This window comes from Cupressus sempervirens, chromosome 2 (genome assembly GCF_028749045.1).
Source record: "Cupressus sempervirens isolate cs-2001-9-10 chromosome 2, ASM2874904v1, whole genome shotgun sequence".
In the NCBI taxonomy this organism is placed as follows: domain Eukaryota; kingdom Viridiplantae; phylum Streptophyta; class Pinopsida; order Cupressales; family Cupressaceae; genus Cupressus; species Cupressus sempervirens.
Window position 1 is genome coordinate 666,632,038 of NC_143119.1, and position 25,696 is coordinate 666,657,733.

Here is a 25,696-nt window from a genome sequence, read left to right on the forward strand (position 1 = left end):
GATGCATATAACTAAACTTCAATTCCGTCCTCAACTTCTTCCACAAAGTCCTCCATAAATACCCCATAAATTTAGTATCTCTGTCAGAAACAATACTCTTTGGGAGACCATGTAGTCTCACCACTTCTTTGAAATACAAATCTACGATATGTACGACATCATCAATCTTATGGCATAGAATGAAATGCGCCATCTTGGAGAAGCTATCAACCACCTGAAATACTGAGTCATTACCCCTTTGTGTCCTTGGCAATCCAAGAACAAAATCCATACTTATGTCCTCCCAAAGCTTCGATGGAACAAGAAATGGTTGATAAAGTCCAGTATTGTGACTAAATCCTTTGGCTACTTGACATACTTGACAACTCTGCATAAACTTTTTTACATCATGTGACATTTGAGGCCAAAAATAATGTTCTCTAATAATGGCAATAGTTTTATCTTGACCAAAGTGCCCTGCCATTCCTCCACTGCGTTTCTCCTTGATCAAGTTCTCCCTCATAGAACTCCTTGGAATACATAATTGACTGCCCTTGAACAACATACCATCCTGAATCAAATAATCTAGCCACTTGGTCCTGTCTAGAGTAACAGGTTCTTTACAAGCCTTCCACTTTTCAGCAAAATTAGGATCCTCAAGGTACAAATTCTTGAGTTCATCAAACCCAACCACTTCAACTTGCATTATTGTCAGCGACAACTGTCTCCTACTCAATGCATTTGCTACCCTATTACACCTTCCACTTCTATGTCTCAACACAAATGTATAGCTTTGCATGAACTCTACCCATTTCAAATGTCTCTGGTTCAGTTTACCTTGGCTATTTAGATACTGCAATGCCTGGTGATCAGTATACAAGACATTCTTTTGGCAATAAATAATGCCTCCATTTCTTTAAGGCTTGAGCTATTGCATAGAACTTTTGATCATAAACAAAATACTTCTTCTTTGCATCATTCAGTTTTTCACAAAAATAGGCAATAGGCTTATCTTCTTGGCTCAATACATCCCCAATAGCACCTAGCATCGCAATCCACCTAGAACACTTTATTGAAATTAGGAAGTGCCAACATAGGCTACTCTATCACCTTCTTCTTCAACAATTCAAAACTCCTTGTAGCTCCTGTAATCCACTTGAACTCTTTTGTATCCCCACTCATTGTTTCAGTCAGGGGTGTACATATGACACTGAAATTTCTAATGAACCTCCTATAAAAACTAACCAGACCATGGAATGACCTCACCTCAGTAGCAGACCTTGGAGTAGGCCATTCCAGGATGGCCTTTACCTTCTTTGGATCCATTTCGAGACCCTCAGCTGATACAAAAAACCTCAAATAGACTGACTCCTTTTTGACGAAGCTACACTTCTTCAAATTAATCATCAATTTCTCTTCCCTCAACCTTTCAAGGACACTACGAATGTGCAATAAATTTTCATCCAAAGACTTGCTAAAAATTAAAATATCATCCAAATAGACATTAACAAATTTTTCGAAGAATTTCTTTAATACCTTATTCATAAGCCACATGAAGGTGCTTGGTGTTTTGGTCAGTCCAAAGGGCATGACTAACCACTCATATAGACCCTCCTTGGTCTTGAATGCAGTCTTCCACTCATCTCCCTCTCGTATCCATATCTGGTAATAACTACTCTTGAGATCTATCTTTGTGAAGTACTAAGCTCCAAGGGAATCGATACTTGATGGTTATTCTATTTATAGCTCGAGAGTCTGTACACATTCTCCACTTTCCATCCTTCTTTGGTGCTAGCACTGCAGGTATTGCACATGGACTTAGGCTCTCCTGAATCAAACATTTCCTCAACAGCTCTTGAACTTGTCTGTTTAGCTCTTCGGTTTTAGTAGGAGTTGTCGTATGAGCAACCTTGTTAGGAAAACTAGCTCTAGGGATTAAATCTATTTGATGACTGATTTGCCTTACTGGTGGCAACCCTTCTGGAACATTATCAAAGATGACATCTCCATACTCACTTAATAGGCTTGAAACTTCAAGTTGAATTTCACTACTTCCTTCCTTATCTTTTCTAGGAATAAAAGCATAACACACACGTTGATGTTTTATGCCATCCAAAAATTTTCTTCCATCAACAAGATACACCCTAGCACTAGTGCATACCTTTGCACCTTCCTTTATCAAGGCCTTTAGTTTGTGGTGAACTCCATCCTTTGTCAGAGAGTATGTATTTGCATGACCATCATGTACAACATGCTTATCAAACTGCCACGACCTTCCCAACAATAAATGGCAGACATCCATTGGAATTATGTCACGGAGAACCTCATCATGGTAACTCCCAATGTTGAACTTCACTAGACATTGTTCACTAACCAGAACCTTATGATCATCCTTCACCGAAGCAATCCAATAGGGTTGGGGATGTTTCTCCCTCTTGAGCTTTAGCTTTAAGACCATCTCTTCTAACACCAAGTTGTCAGTGCTTTCATCATCAATAATCACATGACAACATTTACTCTCGCACTTGCACCTGGTACAAAACAAACTCCTCCTTTGTCCAGGTTCAATCTCACTGCTTAGTAAAAACCTGTCATTTACTATAACCTCTCCTCTTTCGTCATCCTCTGAATGTGATGACTGTGCATCCTTATCCACATGAGCAACCTTTACTTGTCCATCAACTCTCCTATTTGTCCTTCCTTGGCGTTGAGGGCATTCAAAGGCATGATGACTTTCTTCATTGCAATGAAAACAGGTACCACGAAAGCCTCCTCTTTTGGAACCTTGTCCACATCCTCTACCTCTTCCTCTCTGCTCTCCAAAGTTTTGATCACGGGAGTGGTTGAAACCCTTGTTCCTTTGGTTTCGGCTAGTACCCATATCTTCATTTTTCCTCTGGTTCTCATTGTGGCTTCCAAATGACTTGCCACTGCCCGTTCCTCCTTGACTACACCCTCTTTGCCTTCCATCAAACCTTTTGTTCTCCTCAACTCACAGGGAAAACTGGTATGCCTCTTCAATGCTAGTTATTCTAACTAGACTTAACTCCTCCTGAATGCTAGGTCTTAACCCACTAAGGTAACGAGCAACCTTCTACTTGTTTGCTTCTGCATGCCCTGCTCTAATAAGAACTTGTTAAAATTCCTCTGTATATTCTTAGACATATTTTCTTGCTTGTTTTAACCCTTGCATTTTCTTGAACAAATGAAGTTCGTAATCAACAAGAATGAACTACTTCTTTAGTTTGTCCACCAAGTGATCCCATCTTGTGATTTTCTCCTTTTCTCTTCAATTTCTTTCCAGCTGAATATCTTGCCACTAGATTTTGGCATGGCCTTTCATTGTGGCCTTCACAAATTTAACCCTATTTGGATCCCTAGTATCCTCATACTCAAAATATTCCTCTAGTTCATTGATCCAGTCGATCAACTCATCTGGGTTTAAACTTCCTGAAAACATACCCATGTCAATTTTAAGTCTTTTTTCAAGCTTAGCAATAGCCCTAAAAAGCCTCTGCTCTGCCTGGTTTAGGACTTTTGTGTCTCCTTCCCCTTCTGGCCCAATATTTCGTTCTTCATTTTCTCCCTCACTTTCATCGCCTGCGGTAACATTCATTCCTCTACAAATCTCCTCCTGCAATGCTTGGACTTGTCTTTGGAGGGCTCTAAGCTCAAGAGTAATAATTCCAGCCCTTCCACCACAATCTTTGCATGGAGGCATCTTGTTGTCTCAAACCCACAACCACACAGTCTTGGTGTAAACTGCCTCACAATCGACACTTTATTCACACACTCAGGAAAACCTGGCTTTGATACTACTTGACGAAGACACAAACCACAACCATAATGAATGCAACAAGGGAAAAGGGGAACATTATTATCAGTAAAATATGCTACTATATTTAGTACATGTAAACAAACCCAAAGACATGCCCTATGGGCTTACAATGGTTAGATCTTGGAGAAAAATCCTCCTCACAATACCTTTTCTCAAACTCCACTAAGAACTGCTTTTACAATGCTAGAAATGTTCTTAAATAAACCCCAATTAGGTTTAGGGTAAGGAATACATTCTAGAATATGCCATTTGGCATCCATTGCCAAAATAGAAGGTTTTAGAAATCGCGTTAGAAGTCACTGTAAAATTAGAAGAATTTAGAAATGGTAGTCCAACTTCCAAGAGGCATAACTTTTGATCTGGGACTCCGATTGACGAACCGTTTACATTTTTGGAAATCTCTCGAAGCGCTCTATAGCCTGATGGACGAGTTAGCTCATCTCCCATTTTTTTGGGCCAATATGAGGTCGTTTAATGCCTCAAATCTGACTTGGAAGCACTCTTAAGAGGTCTTGGTAACTTAAAACTGCAATAACTTTCAAATCGTAAAGCCTTTTGACCAAATTCTTTTTCTGGAATGTTTTAAATTACAAATATAATCATCCCTCCAACTTACACCCTATAAATCATCATAATTATGGCTCAATTACAAAATAATTGATTTTCTGAATTGACACGTATCCCAAGGTGCTAAAAAACTCTAACCCAAAAAACCAATAGTGGAACTATGAGAGTTGAAATCTTTATTTGAGCCAAATGGGTATCTAGAAATGAAAACACTTTAAACAGAAACTAACACTTAGCACATTTTTGGGTGATATAGGATTGCCCTTACACCATTGTATGCCCTTGCATCAAAAATAGTCTTTAATGCATTAATTGCACAATCAATGCTAGTATTCGTAGAAGTCTTGTCAATATTTTTTTGGAAACTTTCATTGTGAAATTTCATTTTTTCATTGTTAATATTCATAGGGGATATTAGATAAATGATGTTTTTCTATTTTAATAAATGTGATAAAAATGTGATAATAGTTTAAACTTTGTAAGACATTATAGACCAAAAACATGTGAAATCTGATTGGTCAAATTATTTGCTTTTTAGAACCTAATGGTTCCAATAGTTTACTTGCCTATGACAAAAACTAATAACTACAGAAATAAGATAAGAATCAACATAATTCAAAAAAATAGATTTTGAAGGAAAGAGGTTAAATTCTTTGGATATACGAAACAAAAAATGAGGTTCAAATCACTCCCCCATTCACTTTATCAGAAGCAATAACATATACTTTCAACAATAGATTGGAAAAAGGGGAATTAAAAAAATGCTTTCCAACTTAACTCGATAACGAGAAACGTTTAAGGATTTCATACCATGTTTGGTAATCAAATTGTAGAACAAGTAGATGAACTATAATATTTTTTTGGCAAGAGATTAAAAACTCTTTTATACAACTCCAACAAAAAAATTTGGACTTGATTAGGGACACCACATGCATCTTGTTCATCACAACTTCAATAATGGCAAATGAATCCCTCTATACATTCATGCCCACCGTGCAATCCAACCTCAATGCAAGCACCCCTCCTATGTTCGATCTACTAGCTGCTTTCCTCGAATTTGACGAGAAAATCCTTACTTGAGAATGACAGGGTGCAATGCAACAACCAAATGTGCGATTGTCGCAAGAACATGTTTAAAAAAAGAAAAAGAAACGAAAAAGACTATTGTTACCATATGAACAATACAAAATTAATTAAAATAATTGCCAAAAAAAAAAAGAATCGTTAGAGAACACATGAATCCACCATCACAAACAAATAAGATCATCGATAGACATGGTGAAGACTTTTGGCAATATCAAAGTGACACAAAGAAACACAAGCAACACATAAAAAAACATGTGTGAGGACTCTACGTGAGTCCAAAAGAAACAAAGCCACAAGTAGTAGAAAGAAAAGTCGAAGAGCTGACAATGCACATTATTTTGAGTGTGTAATGTAAGGGAAGTGAAACATGGGTATATAGACCTCTCCAATCCAAAAAAACATAATGACAGAACACAATACTGCAATACGAAAGTGACAGAGAAGTGAATGATGTAAAGGAGCAATAGAGAATTTCAGAGAGAAGTATGAAGAAGCATCATGTAGTTACAAAGAATTCAACAGATATAGGCTTCCTTGTGAGGACTCTAGGTGTGTCTAGAAGAGACAAAGCCACAAGGAATAAAAAGAAAGGTAGAATAGCTGACAACGAGCATTATTTTGAGCACAAAATGTCATGGAAGAAAAACATAGGCATATAGACATCTCGAATGCAAATAACACAATGACAAAACACAATATTGCAATATGAAAGTGACAGAGAAGAGGGTTATGTAAAGCAACAATAGAGAATCTTAGAGAGAAGTATGAAGATCTATTACATAGTTACAAAAATTCAACACATAAGGCTTCCTTCTTTATCGTTATCAAACTAGGCTCTGATACCATGTTAAGTTTTGCCCAAAAAAATATAAACAATAATAAGGAAGAACAAAACTGATACAAATGACACAAGATTATCTTGGGAAACCCTTCCACTTGAAGGGAAAAACCCAAACACACGACAAAAAAATCACTTTATTGATAATGAAATGTTCAAGTACAATGTTTTTTGGTTGATACAATATATATAAAGAATAGAGGGATTGTTCATTACATAGTGGAAGGTCTCTTCAATTTCCAAATATAAACTCATCATATTTCCATATGCATGCCTTTGCACATGATTCATGAAACATGTCTCTTTATTTAATATTATCTCAAATATTATAAAAAATGTCTCTTCAGCTAAAGATGACCATAACAATTATAACGATCATATTTCTATTTCTTAAAGTCAAAGATAAAGATCTCTATCACACCTACAATCTTCAACACTAGTCGACAATATTATCAATATTTGAGACGGGGAAGTCATCTCTCAAAGAAGCTTTGTTTAAATCACAAAATTTAGTACACATCCTAATCTTATTTTTGGCCTTGGATAATGCAACAATCTTTGTGATCCAACACAAATGATCAATACGATGTATAAAGTGAGCATGAAGGAGATTCACAATTTCAACTTTCACATGGAGAACGATAGTAGGACTCATCTTGCATATCTTTTGTTTGATGGGCTTTAACATTAGGAGTGAGAATGATGTTGTATGACAATTTTAGGACCAATGCAAGGCTCATCAAAGTAAGCCCAAGCAAAGATGCCAAGAAATCCAAGTAGAAGAGAAGTTCTTCTCATTCATCCTTATTTTTTTTTAAAACAAATTTGATAACTTTCTCAACATCATCAAGATTCATTTGCATATCAACGGTGTTAGTAATCAAGAGATTAGTTTTTGGGGAACCATGCATGCACATAGGCAAATGGCGATATTAAGAACCTGTCTTGTTCCCAAAGTATGCTTCGATATACAAACAATAAGGCATCCTCGTATTGTGATGAAAAAGGAGGAAGATCATCACATGCCCCCAAGAATTCAGCCAAAAACATCATCGGTACTAAAGATGTGAAGAGAAGATTTTAGATCAAAATTAATAAGATGATGGTTCACAATTGGAAATAAACCAATATAAATGTTATTATCATTTATAGTGATAGATGGTTTCTTATAAGGATTAAATCCTAATCCATAAGAATGCTTGTGTGCTTCATTTTCTAAAGGATCTTGTATTTCCTATTCAAATTTACCACAACCATTGCCATTGAATCTCTATTTTGTAAGTAAGTGATAACAAAGACCATAGAGAATAGCCATATGTAAACTAGTTAATAGAGTTTAATAGGTCACCATGTCATAATATTTAGACTTAATACTTTTTATAGTCTTATTAGTAGAAGCAACAAGAATATTTTTTTACTTAACTCACTAGAAAGAGTTGTAGTAGTTATAGGTTTCATGTTAGTTGCTTTCTTAGATTGCATGAAAGGAAGATTAGAAACTTTGTATTCTCCAGTGTAAGTTGGTGTGAAATCTAAGGATCTTTAATCATGATTAGAAAGAAAACTAGTAGGAGGATTGTCCTTAGTTTCAAAATCAAGTTGTGAATCAATTGTAGATGTAGGTTCAAGTTGAGGATTAGATTCTTGTTGTTCCTAATTAGACATATGGGTATTTCTTGATTCGACATTCAAACAACTATCTAATCTATCATAAGCAATAAAAATATACATCACATTTTTATATATGAATTTGAATTTACAATGAACAATTAAAGGAACAATAGGCATACTATTAAGCAAGGTCTACCCAAAAGAAGTTTGTAATCAAGGGGTTTGGGCATAACATGAATAGGAGTGTCTAGAATGACTAGTCCAACCTTAATATGTAATGTTATGATACCCAATATTGTCTTAGCAACATTGTCAAAGCTACAAATGGTAATATTATTAGGTTTAATAGTTGACAAATAAACTTTGATTTCTATGAGTATGTCAATGCTACAAACATTTAATGTGGAACCATTATGAATTAAGGCCATTTGAGTAAGATCTTCATTGATAAGGAAAACTACCATCAAGGCATCATATTGATTTTGAACTTCTTTTGAAGGAAAACCATCTTGATTGAAGACAATATTTGGGTAGGAATAGGTGTGGTATGAATATATTCAAGAAAGGAATTGATATTAACTTGATTAGGAGGTAGAGATGAAGAGAAGTTAAAGCAATTTTGTAAAGCTTCATGATATGTAGGAGAGGTTTGGAGAAGTTCCCATAAGGAAATATTATGAGTAGTTGCAATTATTCAACTAAATCATACTCCTTTCCATGATTAGACAAAGCACTGATTGGGAAGGTGGTAAAGAAGTAGGAATAATTAGATTAGGGTTAAATGTATGATATGTGTGAGCAACAACATTATCATCTTGAAAGTAGTCCAAATAACTTATAGGTTTCCCTTTGGTTGTTATGATAGACTTGTTAGGAGTTTGAGAAGAAGCTTGAGGATTGTTTCCTTTAACCAAAATCACAAATAAAGTAAATATTTTAGGATTACTTTGTTGAGAACAACCTTTAAGAGTGATGACAGGTTGGTTGGGAGGTTGAATAGGATTAGGATTACTTTGTTGAGGATATCCTTTAATAGTGATGACAAGTTGGTTGGGAGGTTGATTAGGACATCCTTTGATAATTATCATAGGTTTAGCATGGACAACTACTCTAGGCGTTTCAATGTTTAACACAAAACCACAAAAAGGAAACAAAGCAAATAATTGTTGGCAGAGGTTTGGTTAAAAACATGTACAAGAAGATTGAGTAGGAATGGGATCATGAGAAACCTCTTTCAAAGTGACAAAATCTTCATTGGTAGACCTCTTATGGGGGTCCTTAAAAGAGCATGTGTAATAAAGGAACAATCAAAGTTTTCATGAACAAAAAAGCCATATATATTTAAAATAAACTAGATAACAACAAGGTGCACTTTATTTTGTATTTTGAAAAGTTAAATAATATGCAAGAAAGTAAAGGAGAATAATGGTTTGTATTATTTTCTATATAAATATAGTGAGATCTAATTACCAAATGAGATTTTTTTGTTATTTTTGATATATTAGAAATGCACACAAGAAATAACACTTGGATGAAAGGAGGAAATGTCATAAGATGGCTTCACCAAAAAGTCCATGGGAAAATGGTGATCTATGGTAGACCACAAAATTGGCCATGTACATTGGAATCAAAGAGAGAGATACAAAACCCTCACCAAGATATGATAAATCCAACAAACACAATTGAACAGACACAAGCATGTGACCTAAGCCCTATAGACTCATATTTCCTTTTCTCTCCCTTTATGCATGGGATTTGATTCCTAAATGTAATGCAAAATAAATCTATATTAGATCTAAGAAGGTAGACGTAAAAGAAGATATATGAATGTGTGCACTTGAAAATGGAAGACGGATTGTTTGAAGGACCGATTCTAGATTGTTGAAACCTCAAAATGTCTAGACTTTTGAATTATGAAACTGGTAAATAGAGGATCTACAAACTATAGCTTTGTATTCGATCTCAAGAACAAGTTGACTCGGGGCAACATGTACTAGGTATAGGTTGAACTTGGCAACCTATACATGAATGTGTTTAAATATAAAATCTAAAATTGGGTTTGGAACCTCTAAGACCACCTTTCTATTCCTACAACTTGATCTACGATTCTGGTTGCCATTATAGGTTGCCCTTGGCAACCTATACCCTTTTCTATCAAATCACGCAACACAAACTATATCTATGCCAATCTCCCAAATGAGTTTCTAGATTTTAACCTATAACTATGCTTCTGAAACCCATAAATCTGAAAAAGTGTGTGTGGGTGGATATATAGGGGTTTTCCTTTTTCAACCCACCATTTTGGTGATTTGTATCTCCTCAAATAACCATTAAGATGTAAACTGTGATTGTGTTTGTGAATCTAGATTTGTATGTCTAGAATGTAATGAAGCTAGTACATGTAAAGGTAATTTAATGTAATACTAAGATCTAACCCTAAGAGTGAAACCCTAGGATGTGAGTGCTATGAAATATGAAGTAACAAATCATATATATGAAAATAACAAGGAAATCATACCAAGCCCCCAAGGGAAGAAGTACTCCTAGCCATCCTCACAATCTATTTGCAACTCCATGGTGTATTAAATTGATTGCTTGCTTATAGATACTTGATTTGAATGCTTGATTGTTGTAAGAATTTGGCTTAGGCAAGAATTCACCCAAGACCAAGGAACTCAAACACAAGCACAACAGGAGACCAATAGAGAGAGTATGATCACAATGATGATATTCATTCAATATGCCAGCTTGAGAGTACACTAGGAGTGCTTGTATATAAAAGCCTCAGGAGAGCTTCTAGAATGCATAGAAGTCAGTATCATGATAAGTCATACAACCAAACACATGTCCACCAGATATGGGTTATCCTCCATTAAGCACGAAATTAAGTGCGATGATGTGAGGATAAGCCTATAATGGTGTATCGTGCAAATCAGTGGTGTAGACAACATGTGCTAAATAAGGAGTGTGAATAATTGTGTTGTCAACATGACAACTCAATGAATGATGCATACTCCTATGTTGTAGACATCATGTGCATAACTCATGAAAGTACACAAACTCCTAAGTGTGTCACCTAAATAAAATAATAAAATAATGCATTAACCTAAGTAAACTTAAGTAAGTGTAATAAGTAAATACTTATCTACACCAACATCCCCCCTTAAGTGCAACTTAGGGGAATGCCCTTAAGCTTACAAAATCTAGGATGAAGATGCAGAATGGGTCCCGACTACTAGGCCATTTTAGGTACCCATGTACATAATGATATGCAATCTCTCATAAAGCAGAGAAAGTGGGAAAACTTCATGGGAAACCCCCCTCCGAAAAAAGAAGAAGAAGAAAAGAAAAGAAAAAGAGAGATGAATAGGGATGCATGGATGGATGGAGTAATCAAGACCCCTCCATTACGACATACATCCAGTATATACATAAGAGAATGATGAGAAGAGGAAGAGAGACAAGAGTGGCTCCCCCCCCAAAAGAATAATGCCAAACAGTGACTGCTCCGATGAAGAAGCTGATCCAAGACTACAAAATGGTGTTCCTCCCCTTAGGAAGAAACAATGCCAAGGGTACAAATGAGACGTTTCTGCTGTGCGTGGAAAGAATCCCATGGATAAGTGATGTCTCTAAAACTTGCTCAACTAACTGAAGAACTTGTCCCAAAGAACTGTCTGTCTCTGCAACTGTTGAAGAACCTTGCTGCAATTGTTGATCATAAGTATCCAAAATCACTTCAACCTATAATGATCGATCATGTAGAGAATGAACAAAAGAGTCGAATGGAGCCCTCGTGACAACTGAAGAAGGTGCTATGGCATCAAGAAGAAGAGGCAGATCATCAATACTATCCCCCAAATCTGTCACCGAACTTGTAGTTGGAAGACTAGATGTACCCTGCTGTGTTGGACCTATCACTATGGCAATGTATGCATGTGGACTAAACTGATGTAGTGACCTCTCGATGCAATTTTCAATAGAAACCCACATGTCTTGATCTGTTGAAGCACCATCACTGGTGTCACTATCAGTTTCCACACTATATGATGTGCGGAGAGGAGTAGAGGACAAACTTGGTGAACTTTCCTCAAAGTATACATCCTTCTCCACAAAAATGTGAAGTGTCTCTGGATCTAGAAGTTTGTATGCCTTCACACTGTCTTCATAACCAATGAAAGTACAAGGCCGAGTTGACTATGCCTTGCAACCTTTGGAAGATATCTTTGCCCATGCAAGGCAACCAAAGACTTTGAAGTGTGTCACAATAAGTTTTCCATGCCTCACAAGGAGTCTTGCCATTTAAGGCTGGATGAGGAGATCGATTAAGAATGTGAGTGGCACTAGAGATTGCTTCGACTTCTAATGATGGATCTAGAGACTTGGCCTATATCATGTAACTTGCCATAGACTTAAGAGTTTGGATCCTCAACGCTGCAACATCTGTCTTATGTGGACTGAATGCTGGCGGAGTCTAAAGATCAATTCCGTTGAGTCTGCAAAAGTCCATAAGTCTTCTGTTCACATACATGCTTCCATTGTCCATTTAGAGTACTTTGATGGCCTTTTTGGATTTTCGTTTTACATGAGTCTTGAAATCAAGAAACTTGTCCAACACTTCATTCTTGTTATGAAGAAATAGACCCAAGTGAACCTTTAAAAGTCATCAAAAAAGGTAAGTATGTAGCAACCCTGGCTAAATGCAAAAGGACCTGCTAGTACCATGTGAACCATCTATAGATCACCTGGTGCTCTTGAAGACTTCCCTCTCTGTAACTTCCCTTCTGGATGCATATCCATTGAATCTGTTGAACACTCACCCTTAGAAAAGTTGATTTGAGGTATACCTTTGACCATTTGGTATGTGCAAAGTTGTTGAAGATAGCGGTAGTCAAGATGACCATACCGCTCATGCCATAATTGCATGTTTGAATCGGATTGAGATAACAAGGGCGTTGAAGGAGACTTGGGCACAAAATGGGAGAAAGAGTACAACCTCTTGTTATGATTCACTTTCCCCACTACAACCAACAAATCCTCTTTAAGACTGTGCACTTTGACTGAGTCTGGAAGGAATTCAACTCTATGTCCATCTCCAAGGTGAGCGATTTGGTAGATTGATAGGAGATTTGAACTTACATTTGGAACATAGAGAACATCTTGAAACTCTCCATTTTCCATCTTGACATTTCCTTTCCCTTCAACTTCCATTTTGCTATCATCTCCCATGAAGATGTGTGGTACCTTGGACTGCTTCATTGAAAAAAAATCTTCCTTTGAAGAACCCATGTGATAAGAGGCACCTGAGTCAAAGATCCATTCCTTTGAAGAGTTTGAATTAGCCATGAGTGCTTGGCCTTTGTCCTTTAAATCTGAAGAAGACCCTTTCTCCTTGTAAGCATTAGCCAATGGAACGTTACGTTTCTTCATGATGTTGGTCAATTCATCAATCTTCTTAAGATAACACTCATGCTCTTCATGACCCGATTTCTTGTAGTAAGCGCACTTCTTCTTCTCCTTATTGTTGTCCCCCTTCTTGTTGGAATTTGAGGACTTGCCTTGTTGATTAGATTGTGGTGTTGTCTTTTCTGCATCCTTTGATTTGTTCTTCCATTTCTTCTTACTCTTTCCTTTATTTGAAGATTGTGCAGCTGAATTTTGAGAACCCTCATTGTTGGCCAGCAATGCTTTAGACTGAGGTGATTTGAGAATCCCCATTGATTTCAACTTCTTTTCTTCATCATCCAATAGTTTAGCATATTCATCAAAAGTGACTTTCTTGTAGGCAGACCTTAAGGTAGTCTTTGAGGTGTTAAAAGAAGATACAAAAGTAGAATATTTTGATGGCAGCTTGTTATGAATAAGATAGATCAGTCTGTCATCTTTGATAGAACTCCCACAATTAGTAAGCTTTGTCCTTAGTTCATTCACCTTGATGATGAAATCATGTATTGAATCATATGACTTAGGATCTAAGGATACAAGCTCATCTTCAATTTTGAAAACATCCTCTTCAGACACTTTACCATAAAGGCATTCAAGGGTATCCCGAACTTCCTTGGATGTAGAACACTTGTTAATTTGATACATGATCTTATCATCAACCCCCAAACATATATCACCTAGGGCTTTCCTATCCATTGCTACCCAAGCTGAAAAATCACTTTGTAATACTTTATCACCTGCTGGTTTAGGAAGAGTACCATCTACATATTGTGAAACTCCATTATGTATTAAGTGATACCACATTTTGATGGACCATGTAGCATAGTTATGAGGAGTTAATTTGGGAAACTTAAAGTTGCCCATAATGCAGAAAATGAAAGAAAAGTGCAGAAAAGAGAACACAACACCAAGAACACCCCTCCTTTTCACTAAATCAAGAAACCCCCCCAAAATAGATGCTTTGGGCACTTTATTAGTAGTGCAATTACAATAGGCCGCTTGCCAATTTTGGCCTTCGTGAAGTTTTGATTTTGCTTGTTACGACCTCTTAATAGATTACAAATTTGGATTTTTACACTGTGCTACAATTCTGAAGCATTACAAAGCGAAGAAAGGCCCTATTGCTGAGAGTGACACTTTTGTCCACACAACCCTACAATCTGATAGCAGATCTAGAAAGTAGATGAAAAGTAACACACTTTCAAAAAAAAAAAAACCTGTGTTCGACTCCAGATGTGCCCGTACAGAGCATTTGAAGTTGCAAAATGCAGAATTATGTAGGTACAGTCGCCAAAAAACTCAATTTCTAAACAATCCTTGCACCAAAACTAGAAAAGAGCTACACCACTAAAAATTTTAGGAAATTCCACCCAATTTCAAAAAAAATTGCACCTGATTTGGAGTCTAGATATCCGAGTTATGGTCTCTCGAAGTTGGACTGCAAAAACCAAAATCAATGTGGAGACGGGTTGCATCAATGAATGACGGGGTTAAATTTAACGATCATATGACCATTACAACAGTTGTATTTTGGCCAAGAATAACGATCATACATCCATTAATTTTAGGCTTAGAAGTAGGATGATGTCAGTATACTTGGGCTCTTTGATGACGTCAGCCGTACAGACAATGACATCAACATACAAAATTGTATGACCATACTGTATGAACTGTATAGACAAGGGAGGCAAAAAATGATGTGTCCTGACTGGATTGTATGGAATGATGACATGGGCGACAACTAGCATGTATAGTCAATGCTGACTACGGCTAGAGGGGTGCCGACGATGCTGCCAAGTGCGATGACACATGTGCTGATTGTGCAGTCCAGTCACTGCTGATTGTGCAAATGGAGAAACCCCGTGTATCCAAGGTTCAATACTACGTGGCATGGTTGGATTGGAGGTTCGCTGTCCGCGTGTCGTTGTTTATTGCAGATGTGTAGCTATGCTGGTGGACACATGGAATGATTAACCCTTGCCACCTGTGCCGAAAAACACTTAGCGGTGGCCAGAGCTACTGATTGTGACACCAGAGTTTTTGATTGCGACCACCAGTTTTTGCTCTGCGCACCAGAGATTTCCGTAGTGTTTATGCAGAATAATCCGACATTCATGGGGCGTGGGCTCAAGGCATTGTTTAAAAACAATGCCACGGGCAATGTAAACAAAGGCTGCTAGATTTTGGGCTTGGCTGTCGCGGTAAGGCCAGAAGTGATGCCGAATTTCTCTTTGAAGAGAAGCCCATAGATTTATGTAGTACAACTGAATTTAATGACTCGATTTGAATATTGAACTTGCAGATTTAATAATGTCTTGCAAATATAAATACAGAATATTCCACCAAAATTATAGAGTCGAGCCAGGGTGTCACTGCTCGGTTTGGTCAAATTTTTTTTCTCTGCTTGTGTAATAAATTCGAAAATACCAAATTCAGAAAATAGAGAGAAATAAAATAATTGTAGATCTGAAATACAATAACCTGATCAATTAAATGATCATACCCAAACTGCAAATTGGGGCCTCCGAGTTTCGATTTGCAATTTTTTTTGCCTCATGATCAACTTTCACCCATTATAGGCAAATTTATAGTTGATCTTCACTGAATCAATGCTCCAGACACAACGGTGATGTTAGATTTGGCTGTAGATGCTCTCAATTTTTGCAGATCCTCTGGATTCAGGTCAAGGTGTTGAAGCATGAACAATCTCAAACGACTATGTATAGAGAATCTCCCTCAGAGCTTTGATACCATGTAAGAATTTGGCATAGGCCAGAATTCACCCAAGACTAAGGAACTCAAACACAAGCACAATAGTAGACCAATAGAGAGAGTATGATCAGAATGACGATATTCATTCAATATGCTAGCTTGAGAGTACATTAGGAGTGCTTGTATATAATGGCCTCAGGATAGCCTTTAGAATGCACAGAAGTCAGCATCATGATAAGTCATACAACTAGGCACATGTCCACCAAATATGAGTTATCCTCCATTAAGCACAAAATTAAGTGCGATGATGTGAGGATAAGCCTACAATGGTGTATCACGCAAATCGGTGGTGTAGTCAACATGTGCTAAATAAGGAGTGCGAATAACTATGTTGTCAACATGACAACTCAATAAATCATGCATACTCTTGTGTTGTAGACACCATGTCCATAATTAAAGTTGCATAACTCATGAGAGTATACAAACTCCTAAGTGTCTTACCTAAATAAAATAATAAAATAATGCATTAACCTAAGTCAACTTAAGTAAGTGTAATAAGTAAATACTTATTTACACCAACAATTGTGATGATAAACTCTTGCTTCAAATGGATAAGATCAAAACATGGGCTTCAATTTTGTGAAAATGCTCTATATGCTTGATGTTGATACTCTCCTATTGGATACTTTGCATGTCTATCTCAAAGTGAGGAAGTAGGTTGCCTTTTATAGTGATACCATATCTCACATTTGCGAGAGACGACTCCACTGGACCAGAAAAGATAAAGAAACATTGCATCAGGCCCGCAACCCGTGAAAGTGGCCTTAGAGAGTATAGGTCACCCCTAGGTGACTCATACTAGGAGGGCACTATTTCTAAGACATCTGTGTGAGGAGCAATAAAGTTTAAAGGGGTTTAGTGTGATTTAGAAAGATGCACAATGAAATTTCTTAAAAATATATCTAAATCATGAAATTACCAAGATAGGGCCTAAACGAAAAGTGGATTTTGTGATTGGAGGGGAAAAAAGACGAGGGTGCATAAAGATTAGATCCTACCCCAAATTTTGAATAAGTTAGATAGGGAGAAGTAAAGGAGGATGTATTAACTTTGAATCCTACCTCAACTTTTATAACAATGAGAAGGAAATTGAATGTATTTGAATTAAATGTTAATTAAAATGCAAATGTATGATGCAAACACACTAAAGAGTGTGTTAAACAACCTTTAAAGTGTAGATCACATAGGTGCTTACAATTTAGGACAATACACTATTTAAACCCCAATGGTTTGGAATTCTTTGTGTCAACTCTAGATAAAATTAACATTATAGTCTTGGTGCATAAAAATGATCCAATATTTGTAATATTTTCACTATTCTCCATAGATGTACCAGAAAGAGCATACCATCATATCCAGGATACAAGTTTAACATAAAAAATTCACAACCATAATATACTTTATCAGATAGTGTTACTACAGCTGATATTGATACCCAAAATGATGTTGATGATGAATAAGGTTAATTAATTGAGCACTAAAATGAATGTAGGAGAATTGGATTAATTGTTGTTGTGTCATTGATGTCAAGCTTATTGATTTACTAATTTATATAAGTTGTGAAAGCATCCGAAGGATGTGCTGTTGAGAAAAGAAATGGTTGGTAAAGACAGAAGATGAAATGAAGAAGTAATACTAATTGTATGAGCTTAAATTGGCAATTAATGAATTTTTCTTTGACAAGGTATTATTGTTTTGATTGTTTTACATGATTTGATGAAAATTTAGAAAGATGTACAAGTCAGATATATTTTTTGTTAAGAAAGGATCAAAGTTGTGAAGTGAAAAAATAAGGAATGAGTGAGTGCTACTAAGCTGGAAATGTTGGCTAGTAATGAAAGGTATTTATTGAGCATAAGTTGAGTTTTAATGGATGTTTCAAGATTCAAGAAAAGTTCAAGTTCCAAGTGTTAGAAATAGGGATTACTAAGAGGAGGGAGAGGGGGGAGAATCAATAATCTATAAACTTTGGTCACAAACTAGATATTATTACCTACTATAAACCATGCATAACAAATCAATAGAGTAATGCTGAATATTAATAGTAACAATGCACAAAGATAACTCATAACACCATATTTTGTTAACTAGGGGAAACCTAGCCAAGGGAAAACCCCGACGGGGATGATACCCACTAGATAATATATTGATATATAAGTTTCTTGTTAGAGTATGGACCCTGTTAGGAGTCAATGAGCAAATTCAGTATAAGCAATCCTTGTTAAGAGAATCTAAATCCTTGTTAGGAGACTCCAACCTTGTTAGGAGTTGTGGTACAGTAGATGCAAGATGATCCCATTGCCAAAACATGAACTTCCAATCACAAGAGAGCTCACTACTCAAACAAGTAATCAAACTAGATACAACCACTGTATCTTCTTCCTTGACTAATCTCTGATCTTTAGCTTGATCTTGGATCAACAAATAGCTCATATAAAACTTTGCATATATTGCTTTCACAGAAGTTCGCATATAATCACAATTACAAGATAACACTTGTAATTACAACTACACTTCTTATCACAAAAAATCCTTTGCATAAATGCCATGCCTTTGGAAAAATTACTGTTGGGTCAACTAAGACCACAATTCAATTTTCCAAGTTAGAGTAAACATCTAGGATGTCGGCCCTAATTGGACAAGTAATTGTTTTGTAAACAAAAAAAATCTTTCCTTCAAATTCGCTGTCTCGGTTCATCAAAAGACAAATATCTATGTTTTGTATAGTTTGTACAGACTTTTGAGGTTATACACGTCATCACCAACATGTATATTATCTCCATGTAACTTCTCTAGTCGTAATATGATGTCAACAACAAGTTATAAATGGAACAATACATTGCTGTAAACCAAATTCTATACTTAAACAATTTTTCTATTACCAAACACTAAGTATCTTTATTTCTGAGGTTTCATGTGAACATGTACATCATGTGCTGCCATAAATTACATCAATTACATATCACTATTAGCCAATTTTCAACAATCTCCCCCTTTGGCATTAATGGCAACAAAATAGGGAAAATTGGCTAAGTGACAAAAACAAACATATAAACATTACATCTATTACAACATGTTCAACTTTACATATGCTGCCACTTACAATATACTTTACACTATTATCTTCTCTATACATTGTATCTTTCCCCTTTTGACATGTAAACAATTTTCACATGTATCTCTCCCCCCTTGACATCAATGAAAAAGGTCAAAATGTCAAGATTTTGTCCAAAAACTGTCCAAAATTGCTGTCCTTTCTTATGCTGATATGATCTTCATACAATCATCAAAATTATCTTTCAAAATATCCATACTTTTGGTCCATGTCTCTTTGCTAGACTCAGCTAATGTTAGAATTGCACATAAAGAATATGATGCAATCTCAATTGCATTAATGTTTGAATACCAAAGGTTTGAAGTCATGTCATTGGCCTTGACACATTCTTCTAGCTATTTCTCAACAAAAGATAATTTCAGAGCAATGGATTCTTTGAAATCTGAAGTCCTCTTCACAATTTATTATTTTTGAAGTTCCAGTTTCTTGATGTCACTATGAATACTGGCAAGTTGTCCTTCAAAGTCATCTACTTTGCAAGATGGATGTTAGATTTGGATGGATAAAGCCTCTAGCTTGCTCATCTTTAACTCTATTTGACTATCCATGTCTTTAGTTAGTTTGTATGATAGGGCACACTTAATATACAAAGTTTTCCCATCCTGCTAGCATTTCTGAAGTTCTTTTATACAAGTATCAAGATTAACTAAGTCATTCTTGATATTTTGACAGATGGTACTAAACAAGTTATCATCATGGGAAATTTGTTCCTTCGCCTCAGCAACATTCAACAAATTGGAAAATTCTTCATCAAATGATTTTAGCACTGCTTGTGCCCACTGCTCAAGATTTGATTGTGTGTGTTGAACTGCCAATGTACTGTGCAGTCTGTGAGTCACTTCCATTAATGTTCTCTATAAACTGTTCACTTTCCTATTGTTTTGTATAAGTTTAGATATGGATGAGATCAGATCTGTTTGATGATCATCATTAGTAGCTAAATTGGCAAGAGAGAGTGGAGTAAATGAACTAGATGTTTTAGTATCATCTTCCCTCTGTTTCTTCGCTGCTTCTTTTGTTCTTCTCTCTTCTTCTTCTTTCTTTTCCTTTTCCTCTCTTTCTTTCTTCTCTTCCTTAGTTTTCTTTATCTTTTCTTCTTTTGCAATTCTTCCCTTTTCTTCCTCTTCCTTGCTTTTCTTATCTTCCTCAAGCAGTTTCTACTTGGCTTCCTCTATTTTCTTCTTTTCTTCTTCCAGTAGCCTCTTCTCTTCTTTAGTTTGTTTCAACTTATCCTCAGTATCCTCAGTGTTTGGTTCATTTGGTTCAGAACCACCAAATGGATTGTTATCATCAATGTTAAGGGTAACATTGGTTTGATCAATTTGCATGGTGTCACCACTTACTGACACTTCTGAGGTTCTAGGAGCTGGAGGAGATGCTATCTCTGTCAACATTTGATTGATTACTGCTGCAGTCTCTCTTTTTAACATATCCTTTTAACCAATCATAAATAGAAATGGTCTCAATTTATTCCTCAAGTATGGTGTGAAATTATTCAGTAATCTTTTGATTTCATCTTCATCATTAGTCTTGCAAATAGTTCTAAACATAGACTTCCGAAGTTCAAGGTCTTCTTCCCTTGTAGGAGCCTTCTTCTCAATGAATCTCTCATAGACTTTTTGGTAAGTAATGCTGTCAAGATCCTCCAATTTCAAATCATTTGATACAATATATCTCATAGTAGATATATCTATCTGATCTTTCTCAAAATTGCTATACAAATCATAAAACTTGTTCATTCGAACAAAATTACCTTCATTTGCAATAGCTATATTGATCTTTTCTATTTTTGGCTTCCAAGGTTGTTGAGCTTTGCTTGCTGCTTGTTTAGGTTGAGTCACCTTTTCTGCTTGCTTGGTTTCTTGTTCCTTATTTTCTTCACCACTAGAGTTAATTGTCAACAATATTTTCTATCTTTTACTAGGTCTGTGGCTTTTTGTTTGACTCTCTTTTCTTAATAGATACTACTTCCACCAATCTCTCAGATTTTCTTTTTTGTTCACTGGGCTAAACATCAGATGCTGCTACATACAAAATGCTCTATTTCGAAGATGTCTCAACAACTGATACTGACAAAGGTTGTATGTTCAGTATACCTTGCTTCATTTTTTGTCTCACAACCTTATATTTACTCTCTATCATTCCAGTCTCTGATAGTGCCTTCTTCATTATAGATTCAACCTTCTTGTGTGATGCCTTCTCTAAGGTTGCTTGATGAGCTTGCTGAGCGATCTCATCATATGTGCCAAATCTATATTCTGCTTATCTCTGTCTATATTCAACAAGCCGTGAATATATCTAATTGCAACATCATCATTCACTTCATAACTCAAGGGATCAAGAAAGGTCTCCTGAGGTACCATTATTTGAATATGTGTATGATCTGTATCAAACAAAATACAAATGTCTTCCTTGAATATTTCCATAATTGCAGGTGCAATTCTAAATATATGTTTCATTTCATTCCAAAATGTCCTCATTATTAGATTGCCATTGTCTAATTTCTTTTTTGTAGGATGCCTTCTCCATTTTGCATCTGTCACTACTCATTGTGTCTATGAGTGATAAGTAGGGAAATCTTTTAAGTACATGAAAGAATATGTGATTGATCAATGATTGAAATCTAAACACATCATTCTTGGTTCTGTTAATTTTTTCCAAGTTTTCTAGGAGTTGCATACTCAAAATTTCACTCAGATTCACTTGCTCTTTCTCTACACATATATTATATGCTGCATATATGAATCCTGTTGAAAGTTCATCAATCTTAGAACTTGCACAAATAGAATAAGCAATAATTCTACTTAGAAATCTCACATCATCTTGGTTGATGGTGTTGATCACCATAGCCTTTGCATTGTATACTGCTTTAGTATAGATTTCAACTTTCTTCTTGACCATCTTCTCACCTATAGGTACACTAACTTGTTTACTTAGACCAGTTACCTAATGAATAAGGTTGGTAGAAATGTCAACTATATTGTCTTGCATCTATAACTTACCATCATGTATCCTACTCAGTATTATTTGTGTCCATTCATCTATATCTAAGTCATGGTAGAAATGATACTTAAACAAGTCTAATTCCCTTAGATGTTGAAATCAGGGCTTCACTTTCATGTCGTGGTTGAAAACTAATTCCATATCTTTGTTCGTGAATTCACTACCAATCAACTCAAACTTGCTATTCAAATAACTTCCTACATCTTCAAGATAAACTATGTTGTTGAGAGTGATAAACAATGCTAAGTTAGGGTTTCCTTGAGTATGTTTTATGGAAGCAATCTTAAACTTAGGTCTATCCTCGTTCTCAACACTGTGTACTGCTGACATATCCATGATCTTATCAAACAATATCTTTTACCTAACAAATTTGCAGAAAAATAATAATATATCTCTTTCCAAAAATAGGGTTTGCTTCGAAATCACTTTGACAAGTTGCTTCTGAATGCTCTTCTCTTTGGATGTGTTTGCAATGAAGTGAAAATCAATTCTGTACTTCATTTATTCCATCAACTGGAACTTGCATTAATTGCATACTTTGCAAATATGAAAAAGCTGTTACTTATGTTCTGTAATTAATTAACTATTCAAGATCATCTATTCAATCTTTAGATGTCACCCAAAGTTTATTATAGCCTCCTTCCATCATGGCAAACATCCTCAAGACTTCACATCACGAAATCCTCTACAAAAACATACTTTTCATCTTTTGCTACAAAATCAACCTTTACTGCAATACTAGTAACTCTGAATTCCTTCATAACTTGTTTAGATAAGCTCCAAATTACAAGCGAGCTTAGGTACCATCTTGTTACATGCCAATTTTTTACCTAATTTGAAATATAGCCGTTGAGATTCACATGAACTTAGTTGGCAGTTTAATTTGTTATAATCTAGTGAAATGGTAAGATAGTTAGTCGTTATGATTTCAAGTGAAGATAACATTATAGTTGATTGTTAATCACAAATTCATGGAATTGAGATGAAGGTTAACCATTATGATTATTTATGATTAAATAATTTATAATTTAACTACGGAGAATTTCTTTGTAGGAAACATGTCGAAGGGGTGGAAGCATTGTTAGAAAAGAATTAGGCAGGAGCATCACCATCACTGAGCAAATGGGTTGAGGACCTGGTGACTTGAAACAAGATACATATGCAAGACCCACATGAGTTTTTTAAATAAATAATTTAATTAAAATAATTGGGTTAAAATATAAAATGTATCTCAAAGGATTTTAATTTATTTTTCATCACATTATTTTAATAAATATTTATATACGTGCATATAAATATAAAAATGATTTGGCATCATTGTATTTCAATAATTTAATAATGTGATGTTTACATGTACATTTATAAATATAAGACAATAATAATAATATTTGAAATATAATAGCATTTGAATTATAAAGTTCAAATCTTAATAATAATGGAATTATTATCTTCCAATTCTATTCTTTCCATTTTAATATTCTTTCTTTTAATCGATTTAATATTTGGCAATTCGAATTGTTTTTCAATCTTTCGAACTTCTCTCCCAACGTTTTTATTTTTCTTATCTTTAAATTTGAATTTTGATGTATTCGAATACTCATCTTGGAATTCGAATAGTTTATTATCTTGAAATTGCTGGTAGCCAATGGGTCAGAGCTGACCATTAAAAAGAGTATCATGTATCGTGTTTGAGATAACTCTTTTTCTTCCTGCATTGTGTCTACTTTTTCGAAGTCGAGTATAACCTTTTTCAGCTTAACAATCATTCTGATTTTCATAATCCATTATTGGCTTGTTTTTCCCCTAATCCGTTAGTTAAAGAAATCTGCAAATAAGTCTCAAGTTAATGGGTGAACTGGAGTTCCGGCTAGGGCAGGAAGAGCCACATTCTTTTCTCAGGTCATAGGACTTGTTTTTATTTTCTTTCTCTTTCAAGGATAACCCGACTGTAGTCGAATTTCTCATTCCAAGATTGGAAACCATAGAAGCATTGTAATTCCTGATTCATTTTTCATTGAGTATAATATCTATTTTCAGTTACATAATGATAGGTCAAAGAATAAATCAAATATGTTCCAAATCTTTTCTTTTCGGATTGAATATCAATTCTCAGTTGGCTAGGTCAAGAGAGATTAATAGTAAAAGTAGAATCATTATATGAATACTTGCTATTGGCTTTCATGAACTCCATAACAATAGATTGCAGGTTATATTCAATTTTTCTATAGCAGTCGGCTCGACTCAGAAAAGTTCCTTCTTGTTCAACTCACGTTATAAACTTTGCTATATAATCAATGTAATTGATAATGATTTTCTTCAGAACTTTCATAGTTTTCTAGAATCATCATAAAAAGAGTTAAATATTATCTCTTGCAAGGAGTTTTCCAAATGCAATAAAACTTGAATTAAAAAGTAAAATAACATTGAAATTCATAGCAACAATTCTCAACATTTATCATGATGATATTTAGTTCGACATTTACAGATTGACCAACTTGAAATTTAACCTTGTTCTTGGCAAGTGGAAGTCAAGTAACCATGGTATGGATCCATTAATTATTATGCCACTGGAAATTAGAAACAAATTCTGGAATCCCTTAAGAACATCACAGATTGTGAAATGTTGGATGCATGTAATTTTCTTGTATATTTGACAGAACCAGTTGTTCTGAGAATTCCGAACACCTAGGACTCACCTAGCTGTGTAGCCAAGGAGAGGGGTGATGAGGTGAGAAAAATGAATCATCAATAACATGAATTAGTATCAGTTATGACATAACAACTTTTATTATTTTAATATGAATTAATTAATAAGTCTTGCTTGATCTTGTTGTTGTAATCTCTTGTTGCCAAGTCGTATGGTGTGTTAAATATCAGGATGCCCAGTGGATGGCAAGATGACCCCTATCTATTCCTGGTAGGGAGGACCTTTCTCGTTAGAAATTCTGTGGGGATAAAGTTGTGGTTTGAGGTTGGGTGGTTAAGCCCTTGGCAATGTTTCACCTCTCCCCAAGATGCCAGACATACATCAGACAAAGATAAGATATACATTCAATTGTTTATCAAAAGTAGGTAATATCACTTTTATGAATAATATGAAAGAAGGTAAGATTAATTGAGTTACTTCTTCATTACACCTAGATGCAAGAGATAGATTTATGGATTGTTTTTCATTTATATGAATATCAAATATGAGCATATTTTCTAATCTTGAGTTACTGCCATAGTTAAGTAATCAGAAGGAAAGGAATTTGAAGCCCTAATTGATTGAGTGGTAACTGGAACCCTAAATGATATAGTGGTATTAGAAGCCTTAATTGAATCTATGGTATCAGAAGCCCTATTTGAATCCGTGGTATTGGAAGCCCTAATTGAATCTGTGGTGTCGAAAGCCCTATTTGAATTAGAGGTATAAGGAAGCCCTAAGTGATACAATGGTATC

At 35.4% G+C, this 25,696-nt stretch overlaps 1 protein-coding gene across 1 annotated transcript in view; it reads left to right on the plus strand.

The window, feature by feature from the left end:
* LOC149575114 (protein CURVATURE THYLAKOID 1D, chloroplastic-like) overlaps positions 1-23,571 on the plus strand; it is a 103,729-nt gene extending 80,158 nt beyond the window's left edge. Inside the window, exon 6 of the mRNA XM_089814972.1 lies at positions 23,308-23,571. The gene's annotated coding sequence lies outside the window, so the exon portion shown is untranslated. The remainder of the gene's footprint in view (positions 1-23,307) is intronic.
* The last annotated feature ends 2,125 nt before the right edge of the window (positions 23,572-25,696 follow it).